Source organism: Chenopodium quinoa, unplaced genomic scaffold, assembly GCF_001683475.1.
Source record: "Chenopodium quinoa cultivar QQ74 unplaced genomic scaffold, ASM168347v1, whole genome shotgun sequence".
Lineage (NCBI taxonomy): Eukaryota > Viridiplantae > Streptophyta > Magnoliopsida > Caryophyllales > Amaranthaceae > Chenopodium > Chenopodium quinoa.
In genome coordinates, this window is record NW_018742484.1 from 1,207,714 (window position 1) to 1,219,172 (window position 11,459).

The window sequence follows — 11,459 nt, forward strand, 5'->3', positions numbered from 1 at the left end:
AGGGACCTTACATGTAAGGGGAAGTGTTGAAGAATAGACCTCCCAAGTATCACCACATATAAGTGTCCCACATTGGTTAAATAAAGAGAATTAATCACTTTATAATTAAGGCTAGGGGGCTACTCCTCCTATTATCTTATGGTTTTGAGGTGGAACCACGGTATCAGAGCTAGACCCACGATATGGGACCCTAAATGGCTAAAGTTCATTGAGCCAAATTGAGTAGGTCCATGTGAGGGAAAGTGAAGAAGCACTCTAGCCCGAAAAATCACATGACACAAAGTTAAAAGGGACCTTACATGTAAGGGGGAGTTTTGAAGAATAGACCTCCCAAGTATCACCACATGTAACTATCCTACATTGGTTGAAGAAGAGAGATTTAATCACTTTATAATGCTAAGGGGCTACTCCTCCTATTGCCATATGGTTTTAGGATGGAACCTCCTTTGGTCTTGTGAAGTGGACCCTCTCTCTTGGTTTGCGGGTGCGGCTTAGACCCATATTTATCATAGTATCAAAGCCCAAGTTGGGTTGTGTTGTGATTTGGGCCAATATTATGGACAACTCACATGTGGAGGGGGGGGGGGTGTTGAGCCCATGAGAAAACCCTCGCGTAAGTAGAAGTGTTGTCCATATTAATTGAGTGTATAAGTGAGAGTTTGTATTGGGATGTGTATCCCACATTAAAGAAAGTAGAAAATTGTGTCCACTTTATAAGGCTAAGAGGCTACTCCCCTCATTGCCATATGGTTTTGAGGTGGAGCCTCCTTTGTCGTATAAAGTGGACACTCGTGGTGGGTGCGGTCTAGGCCCGTTTATCAACATCACTCCAATTAATTTCACTTTCATCTTTTTCTCTCCATTCATGTAACACCCTAGAAATTCATTTCCTTTGAAATATCTGTTTTGCCCTTTTAAAAATACGAAATAGGAAAATCTAAGACATTACCGCCACCGTGATAACGGCTAAGGTGATTATCAAAGACACACAGCGGAAGACTTGTTTCAAAAACCTTTTAAAATAAAACTAACTTCAATAATCAAACCAAATGAAAGTAAATTCAAATCAAAGTCAAACAAAGTCAACTTACAACTTAGAACCATTATAGGCCCTTTCAAAACCCAAACTGGTATTTAAAACAATGCATTAGTCCAATCAAGCAAACAAAAAAATATTTAAAGCAATTAAGTAAAACATATCCTTATAAGAACTAAACAAGATTCGCTCTTCACTCATGTCTCAACATGAATATGCTTCATCACTTGAAAAGCTTCTCTTTACTTTGCCCCCATTACTCGCCATAAGAAATGGGTTGTTGCACGACCAAGATAAAGACAAGGCCAAACAAACACACAATCAGCAATGTTGAGTACATAAGCGCAAACGAAACACACTAACATGGATTCATCCTAGCAACATTCGGCTTACCTGTAGCTCAGAATTCAACATACACCCAACAACAAAATTCACAATACAATTCATCATTAATTTATATTGATTACGCATCGAACGGGTTTCCCCCAAAACCTGCCCCATTAAAGGGGTACTAACACGGGAGCTAATTACCCGAAAGTGGCGGAATTCCTGCGCATAATAAAAAGGAAAATACAACGTCCTGTACTTCCAGTAAAAGTTATGGATATTACGGATTTTTACCATATACCCATGAAATTCACAAAAATGTCACTAAATGCCCTAAATGACTAACGGACGTTAACTCCATTAGTCATTAAGGGTTAATTATGCTAATGACAAACGAAATTAACTGCGGTTAGTCATTAAGGGCATATGGTGACATTTTTGTGAAACTCAAGTGTATATGGTGAATTTGAAACTCAAGTGACTCTCAATCCATAGAACAATCAATCAACATAGTTCATTCAATCAATCAAATATTCCAATTTAATTCTTGAATAATTAGTGATCACAATTAATTAATTTAATATTGAACCCTTTTTAAACTATCTCGGTGTAGAAATACCTTAAACGCATAATGCACCACAAATCCTATCACTCAGTGTTTAAAACACCTTAAGTGCATGTACGCACCGAAATATAATTTAATCTTCGTGTACTTAGATACTTAAATAGCTCAATTCCCATGCTTATAGCATCAATAAAAAATTATATGAACCATAATAAAATTCTTTTTCAATATTCCAAACCAAATTAAACATTTAGTTTAATTAAACATGTCTTTAAACATGCCATTAATAAAAGTGTGGTTCATACATAATGTACCAAACATCATCAATTCCAACAATAAATCATTCCACAACATTCATGCCTCATAAATAATTCACCAAATCAATCCAATTCCATACAACCAATCCAATCCAACAATTTCAACCAATTCCTAGCATGATACTAACTTGGAATTAATCAAAATAGATCCTAGCATGCTTCTACACTCTTAATAAATATCGAGTACGCGTACATAACTCGAATACGATCTCAAAATCGCCACGGCTAAACAAAGTCACTCACTTGGAAATCTCCTACAACCCACAAATACCAAGAGGCATTAATACACACTCTAACTAAATTTCCAACAATATAAACACACTTTAAAACACTCTTAAACCTCCCAAAACATTCTGAAAATTATTTATTATTACTTGGTCTTATTCCCAATTAATGGATAATTAAAATTCCTTCAAGAAACCCTTAATTTAGCCTCTATATTAAAATTACAGCAATATAAAACCATTAAAACTTGGTGTAAATTGCTTTAAAACATTAATTTCAATAATATAAGTCGACCGCAATCAATTCCCATCAATAATCACCAATTTAGAAACCTAGGGTTTAATCAATTTGGGGATTTTTCATATAAAATCAAATCTAAAAGTTATATATATTAAACACCATTAAAAATCATTATAATTCCATCACAATATACCCAAAATCATCAATCATCAAAGCTATTAAAAATTGAAGAAATAATTTTATTTTAAAATAAACAAAATCGCACGCACACACGCATGGGGAGGGGAGCTACCGCGCCTCCCTGTTGGCGGCTGCTGGTGGCGGTGGTCGGCCGACGGGAAGTGGTGTTGGTGTCCGACCACCTTGTGGTGGTGCATGTGTGTGAGTGTTTGTGAGGGAGAGGGGACAAATAAGGGGAGAGAAAAATAAGAGGAGAAAGAGAGTTTACCTCTTGGGTTTTCTTCACCTTGGGCAAGAGTCTAATTTTGCTCTTAGGTGAGTATTTATACTCTCTCTAAGAACCCTCCTACCTTAACTTTCTCATTTTACCCTTAATGATTCCTACTTCCCCTCAAAGTGGTTATTTGACTCTATTTATAATTCCATTGACTTTAAAATTCCTTTATAGATTAAATATGCCCCAAAGTTTATAAATATGGAAATAAAATGTTTCCAAAACCATTTTAATAAATAATTTGATGGGTTTTTATTTCAATAAACCTTTTTAAAATATTAAAATCAAATGAATAATTCATTTCAAATTAATAAAATACGTTTATAAAATAATAATTTAATTAATAAATCGTATAAAAATACGGGGTATTACAATTCATAAGGCGATGTTCAACATTCTTCGTCATTATTGAATTCGCAATTAAGTGTGGCTCATTATTGTTCAACCAAATTCGAACAAGAGCTCGATCTTATTTGGGATGTTACTCTGACTTGTAAGCTAATCTGACGCCATAAGACATAACGCTTTGTTTGGATAGCATAGAAGGGGAGGGAGGGAAAGAGGAGGAAGAGAGGAGAAGAGAAAGGGAGGGGGAAAGGTGAGCGTTATTTTTATTCCAAATCTCTCCAATTGTGGAGGGATTATGCTTATTAAAGAGAAAGAAAAATGGATTCTTCCCTCTTTCTACTTCCTCCTCTAATACTTTATTACCTAAAGTCCTAAACAAGAAAAAAGGTCTTCCTCCCTTTCACTACAAGAAAATATAGCAAATTGTGACACAATTGGAATGACGCTTTTAGAAAGGGTCGTAATATATTTTTGTGCGGAAATAGGTTAATTACATATATTGACACTTTTAAAGACAAAATATATTTTCAACACTTAATATCGTCGCTATGCTTAAAAAAAACGTGTCCCACATCTCTGAGTACCAAATCCGGAGTTGAAAATTTAACTTCTAAAAAATTCTAAATCCCCGCTCCACTGAACTTTCCCACCTCCTCATCAACTCCCCTAAAATCCTCAACTAAATTCCCGAGTAACCAACTCTGATCTAGTATATCTCATTCTTTCACCCTCATTAACTCTATCTTTCTCCTCTTCTGTTGATTTTATCAACCATGGTTGTTGTCGAATCAACTGTTATTGTCAACCATGGTTGCCGCCGAATCTACTGCTACAATAGTGCAATTTAGCGAAGCCAAGTATCGCTCGTCATCCACTCTTACTCACCTTTTAATTTTTCTATATTTCTCTTTCCTTTTTGTTTCTACAATTGTTTGTTATATTTTTTTTTGCAATTGAAAATCAATCTGCATTATTTTTTGAAAGTGGATTTATTGGAGCACATCGTTTGAAAACTTATGTTGATTTATTGCTCTAATTTATCAATCAAAGTGGCACCACTCTATCACCAATGCCCTCAAACAGGTGCGTCTCTCTCAAATTTGTCATCAATTCTTTATTTTTTTTTTCAATTTGCAATTTAGGATTAATTTGTGAGGATATTTAATTGAAAATAAATAATAAAAACTAGGGTTTATCTAATTGTAAGCTTTGATTGATTAGTTCATGATATTGTGGAAATCACCCAGATTGATAATGCTTTTTCTACCTATTTATTGTTTGGTTGGATGAGGTTTGTGTAACTCTGCTGTTTTAGAGCAGTGTCAGATTGCCCCTCCCATTTTAGTGGTTTTGATTTGTGAGAAAAGTACGATTTAATTTTATGTGATTAACCCCTATACTTTGTGTATAGAAATATTGCCAAATTGTTTTTAGAATGAAAGAGATTAGAGAATTTGGATCAGTAGATTTCCATACTATCTCTTATTCTTTTTTTGTCTACAACCTATTGTAATGAACAAGGAATAAGTACACAAAATTAATCAAAGTTGTCTAAGACTAAAGAATTTTTGCTTTTTTGACTAAAAAGGGTAGACTCAGCTTAGAGTATTATTCTCTAATGTTAAACAGAAAGCAATATCTAGATTATCTATTTGTTGCATTGTGAATATATTGATATATTGGACAATAAAAGATAGTTCATGAGAGGGTAGAATGAGGAGTGAAATAGTAAGTAAACAAATCATTCTGTTTTATTTTCATGTTTCATTGATTATCGTAAATATTTGATCCATCTAGCTAGATTCAAGTTTTTTTTTATCTTCTGTTTTGGCTATAAAGTGGATTGCTTGTTAGCTTAGGATATTTGTTATAGCATTAGTGGGCAGGGAGGAGATAAAAGGATGGGGTATTATTACATTCAATAATTGTTACAAAATAAATATCATGCATTCTAACTTGATGGATTAGTTATGTTAATTGCTCACTAGCTAGAGTGCTCAGTTGTTTATAGTTTGTCATATATAATAATAATTTAATTTTTTATTCACAAAAAAAATAAAAAAAATCTTGTTCAATGTATGATATAAGTGACTTCCTTTTGCTCCAATTATCTAGTATGTAGTAATCTTAATCATAAATTATTTTAGGTAATAAAGAAGGGGCTAGTTATGCTAAAAACCTAGATTCAAAAATCCGTCATACTTAACTTTTAGCCACTTTTTCTCCTGCTTCTAACTCTAATTTGTGTTGGTTCTTTTATATAGCCAGAAAATATTGAAGCAAGAATTCAATCATTTGAGCTATTTGTAGAAATTATAGAAACAATTGTAAGTCTCGTGTCTTTCCTAATCACCTACTTACACTATAATTGCATATGCAATTATTAGAAACTGATTCCCCCCTTCATATTATGAAAAAAGTTCAAATATATATTTTTGAATAAAAAAAAATGGTTTAGTTGAATTTTTTTTACAGTTGAAGTTTTTTTATATAAGGATATTGGATTGAATACACTTAATAGGAGGTCTAGCTCTGTCATTGTACTAGTGCTTATAAGATAATAATAAAATAAGGCGATTTTACTAGATTGTATACCTAAATTGCTTCTATGACTAATACAATTATTTCTTTTAAACTTTCTAGTGTTGTAGGTTGTTAGTGTAATTAGTATGAATTACAAGATTTCGGGTATCCTAACTACTAGCTGCCTATATTTTAATTTTGATTTCTAAAAACTAATAGTAACTTTGGGCAATTATTTGTACATTTCATTGGCTTTTTCATAGTTGTTCAAGATTGTCTAGTAGTTTTTATTTATTCATTTAATTATTTTGTTATTGTTATTTGTAAAAGGGAAAATAGAATATGATTGATGGATAAGAAGAACAATCACCTTGTTTTGGCTGCTTGTGGTGCGAATTACTGTCTTCCAATGAATGTGATCTTTAATCTACTTCATGTGACATTGAATGCCTTTTTTTTTCTTTTTTTTTTGCATGAGCTCACAATAATATCTCAAGTTTATGTTGTAAATTAAAAATTGTTTTTTTATAGAGCACATGACTAGTAAAGAAGCAGATTATACCTTTGAGTTTGTGGGTGATACTAGTGAAATTTGTTGTTGTATGATTGTGTTTATGGTTAATATTAGTGGAATAACGTGGTATTGTGTTTGTTTGATTATTTTGCTTTTGAATGTTAGGTCGGGGATTCTAGGGTGACATATTGAATTTGTGGGTGATAATTTCAGTTGATTACTAGTAGATAATAAGGTGGGCAGCAATTATATTGCCTTTGACTGGTAATGATCTATTGAAAGAGATAATTTTGTTTTGCAATAATTTGACTTTTGCTACCACTAAAATACACCATTTTGACTTTTGCTACCCATCTAAATTTTAAGTTTATTTTACTACCACCTAAATGCAAAAAACATACGTTTTGCTACCACTTAACAAAATTGGTTATTATTTTCGTTAGTGAGTCCAAATACCATCCAGCCACCTTCCAGCCACCTCTCCCCCCCCCCCTCTCTGTGCCAACTTCCGGCGCCCAAATGATCCCCTGGCGCCGGCGACCCCACCCCCCCTTTCCCCCACCCACGCTGCCCTTAAGGTGAGCACATCTCACTTCCCATAATCCTATTCATACCCTCAACCTTGTTTTCTCTCTCCTCTTCAACTCCCCAACAATGGCTGCAACCCACTTACAGTTTCATTTGGCGGCGCCATTGAATCCCCAAATTCATCTTCAAAAAGCTAAAGCCTTTGCTCCATTAACCCCACAAAATTCCATTTGTGCGTTATTATGTTGCTACTGCAACACCCACCAAAAGAAACCCTATATTCATCTTCAAAAAGTTAAAGCCCTTTGCTTCCATTAACCCCACCAAATTCCAATTGTGCGTCATTATGCTGCTGCTGCAACACCTACCAAAAGAAACCCCAAATTCATCTTCAAAAAGCTAAAGGTGTTTTATTTTTAATTAAAAAAAGGTATGGTGGTGGCCTGAACGGGGGCGGTGAAGAGGAGTGTTTTCGGTGAAGTGGTGGTTGTGGGTGCGGCGAAGGCGGTTGTGGTGGTTTTAAGGTCAGCCGATAGTGGGAAAGAGGAGGGGGGTTGGCAATGTGGGTGGGGGAAAGGGAGGGGGTGGGGTCGCCGGCACCAGGGGGTCGTTTGGGCGCCAGCAGCCGGCATGGGGAGGGGGAAGGGGTGGCTAACAGTGAGGGCAGTGGGTAGGTTTTTTTTTTAAAAAAATTTCTTTTTAATAAATTAAATCATTATTTATTGAGATAATGGCCCCCACTTAACGGAACCTTAATGGATTCTGTTAAGTGGTAGCAAAATCTATATTTTGTAACTTTTAGAGGTAGCAAAATAAAATAAAATTTTAGATAGGTAGCAAAAGTCAAAACATGGTGTTTTGATGGTAGCAAAACTCAAAATTTCCTAACTAAAACTAATTAAAAGATCTTCGTCAATCATTTTCCTTCAAACATTATCTACGGGTCACTAGAATATATAAGGTAATTCAATTATGTTTCTTCTTGTTCTTCTTTGTAATTCTTCAGCAAATCATTTCATTGTATAGTTTTCATGTTCACTCATCTTTTGCATTCTCTTGATAATCTGCTTGTAGCAGTAGATAGAACAAAAGAGGAAGGGATCTACTAGTAGCGATGATAAGGATATAATATATGTAAAACTAGAAGATGAAATAGAATGCTTGACTCTCATCCAGCAAAAGTTTAGAAGTTTTTATGTACTAAATTTTATAATCTTAAATTACTTGATCTAATATCTCATATTTTTCTTTATACTAAATAAACTGATTTCCTTGTATTACTTGATAATATGTTGAAATACTACTGATCGTTGGGTAGCACCTCCATTGCTGGCTTATCAATCTTTACTTTGTCTTGTTGCCACAAGGGAAGACAAGGACACTAAAATGACTCGCATTTTGTACCCTAGCTTGGGAGGCAAAGCTAGAACTATCATAATTCGCACTCGAGCCCTGCACGTAGCCATGTAGAGAAGCTAAGGAACACTTTGTTTTTTTCCAGTCGTGCTAGATAGGTGACATTAAATGTACAGGTGACTGTTGTCATGGTGTACGTACGATAGATGCATGCTGCCCTTTCTGCCTTATATGCTAATGTTGCCTGTCGTTATGTTGTTGTCGCCCTGATGTTTCACCCCAGTTGTTGCTTTGCATTCTTTATTGTAGAGTTGCTCTTGCTATTTCACCTATTACAGGCGATGATGATCTTTTTGTTGTGTACTTCATTTGTTTTTTTTTTTTTTTTTTTCCATTTTTTTGGAAGTGTAAAATTACAAGTTTTTTTTTTTTTTTGAGTTTTATGAATAAATAGCCTTTTGCGTTATTTTGACTAGTGTATATATTTCAATATTAATACTTTGCATGTATGTTATATAGAAAATAATGTACATTTAATATTTTCCACTGGATTTATCTGTAAAATGTAATTTACTTTTGTGAAGTATTTAGTATTTACAAGTTATTGCAATGCTACACAACATATAAGGAAATTGTGACGCTTTTATGCATCAAATTTGTTTGGCGGGTAGCAAGGTTAGGAAGCTAGGCATTAATTTTTTTACGCACAAAAGTGTAACAATTGGTTTTATAGTGATGTTAATTGCGTTATAATATTTTTATGGTTAAAAAACGTCAAAAATATTGTGGCTTCAAAAATTGACTCTTTTACAAAGCGTCACAATAAAAAATTATAACGCTTTTTAGGGTCGATATATGTAAAAAAAAAAAAAAAAGCATCACAAAATGCCTTGTTTTTTTGTAGTGTTTCTCTTCTCATTTTTTCCTTCCATTTTTTTTTATCCAAACAAAGTGTAGCAGTTTGTTAGTTTGTTTAGAGAAATATAGTGGGGTACCGATAAAGATAAGGGAGAGGGGATTTGTAAATTACTTTGTTTATTTGGAAGGATGGGGATAATAAGTAGGGTCGACTTAATCATTTTAGTGACCCCAATTCTAAACTTAAAATTGGAAGCTAATAAATATTTTTTTAACTCTCTAAATTTGCCCCTTAATTCTTCTTATTAACCCTATATACCCAATTTATTGTTATTAATATGAATCTTATATTTGCATTCGGTACAGAGGAGGATAAGTTTGCAGACATTTTTTAATTCTCAAAATTAATTTGAGTATGATAGCCTTGATTATTGAAGAAGATAGGAGATTAAAAAGAAATTTATAAGGGGTAAAAAATTTAACTTTGACAGATACAAATTAAGGGGTTTAAATGCGCAAAACACAAAATTATTTTCTCCATTTAAAGCAATTCAAGATTTGAGAAAAATTCTCTTCATATCCGTTGTAATTGATAGAAGGAAAAACATTTAATTTGGAAAATTGATAATTTGGGGGTAAACGATAAAATAAATAAGGAAATAAGAAGGAAGATAGAAGATTATAGAAAATTTAAGGAATTTAGGTATTTGGGAGCAATTTACGAAGTACGACGTAGAAAGATCTAGATAATTGATTTGTGGGATTAAATAAAGGAGGAAGATGGTTGTTAGTTTCATTAGGCATGACGCGTGAAATTAAAAGAGTCAAACAACTTAATTTTTACTTAAGGGTTGGGCTCCATAAAAATGGGCCCTCAAAATTTTGGGGCCATGTGCTAAGAGTTTGTTTGCACATGCCCTTAGTCAGCCATGATAATAAGGGAGATGGGGATATATGGATAAAAAATCAAGCTATTTCTCCACAATAATAACTAGGAGATGTATTATAAAAGATGGGTAAAAATGATGAGGGTGTAAAAGACATTTTTACCCTTAATGAGAGGGAAGGAGGAGAAGAGAGAAGAAAGATAAGTAAGGGTAGTTAAGTAATTTTTTTTGTCCCAATCTAATTCCCAAATCAAAATTCATACCAACAAGGGAAAGCATCATTTTTATTCTCATGTCCTAATTCTTTATCCATATCTCACCATTTTATCCTCGTAATACCTATCGCTCATACCAAACACCCTGTATGACCATATACATTAATACGGAGTATATATTTTTCAAAGGACTCATATATGATATATCTCCTACGTACTCTTTCAATAAAGCTACAATCTATGTCTCTACCCAAGTAAACCCCAACTATGCGAGCTCTCTAAATGATATTCCCTCACAACTTTACATATTAAATTTCTACAATATAATTGTTATTTGCGTAATTCCGTTGAATATTTGAATTTCAATTTTGAGTCACACACAAAATAAAGAAATGAAAACATCAATCAGGGTAATCACGTACATGTCCGTTTAGTATCATAATCAATTTCTAATATTTGGTTTTCATTTTTAAAAGTCATACAATATGATATGTGGAATAGTTTGTATAATGAGTTTAAAATTAGTTAAATCTATACAAAAAGTAAAAACGTAGGGCTTGTTTGACATCGTTTTTTGTGAAACAAAAAAAAAGTGTTACCACTTTTCAGTTGTCAGTTTTCAAAATTATCATGATTTTAGTAAGTTTGACTAATTTTTGATTCATTATATAACATATATCATATGATTTTGAAAAACAAAAACTAAAAAAACAGAAAACCACAGTGATACCAAATAAACATGTTTTGGTTTCATATTTTTGTTTTTATTTTTTTATAATAAGTAAAAGAGAATAAAAAATGATAACGGACAATTCTGTTACGAAATATGAGAAATTTTAGCCGGAGAAGTGGTGAATACATTGATGAATTGTGAAATTTACATTTACACGGTTTTGTATATAGAGCCATGAGCAAGGCTATGGTAAAATAATTTTCTCATATGTAGACATATGGGTTCACAAGCATTTGTATTTATTTGAGCATGGTATAATCATATCAACTTATTGGGCATTCATTTTGGACTTAAATTCTCAACACCCCCCCTTGAATGCCCATACTCATACAA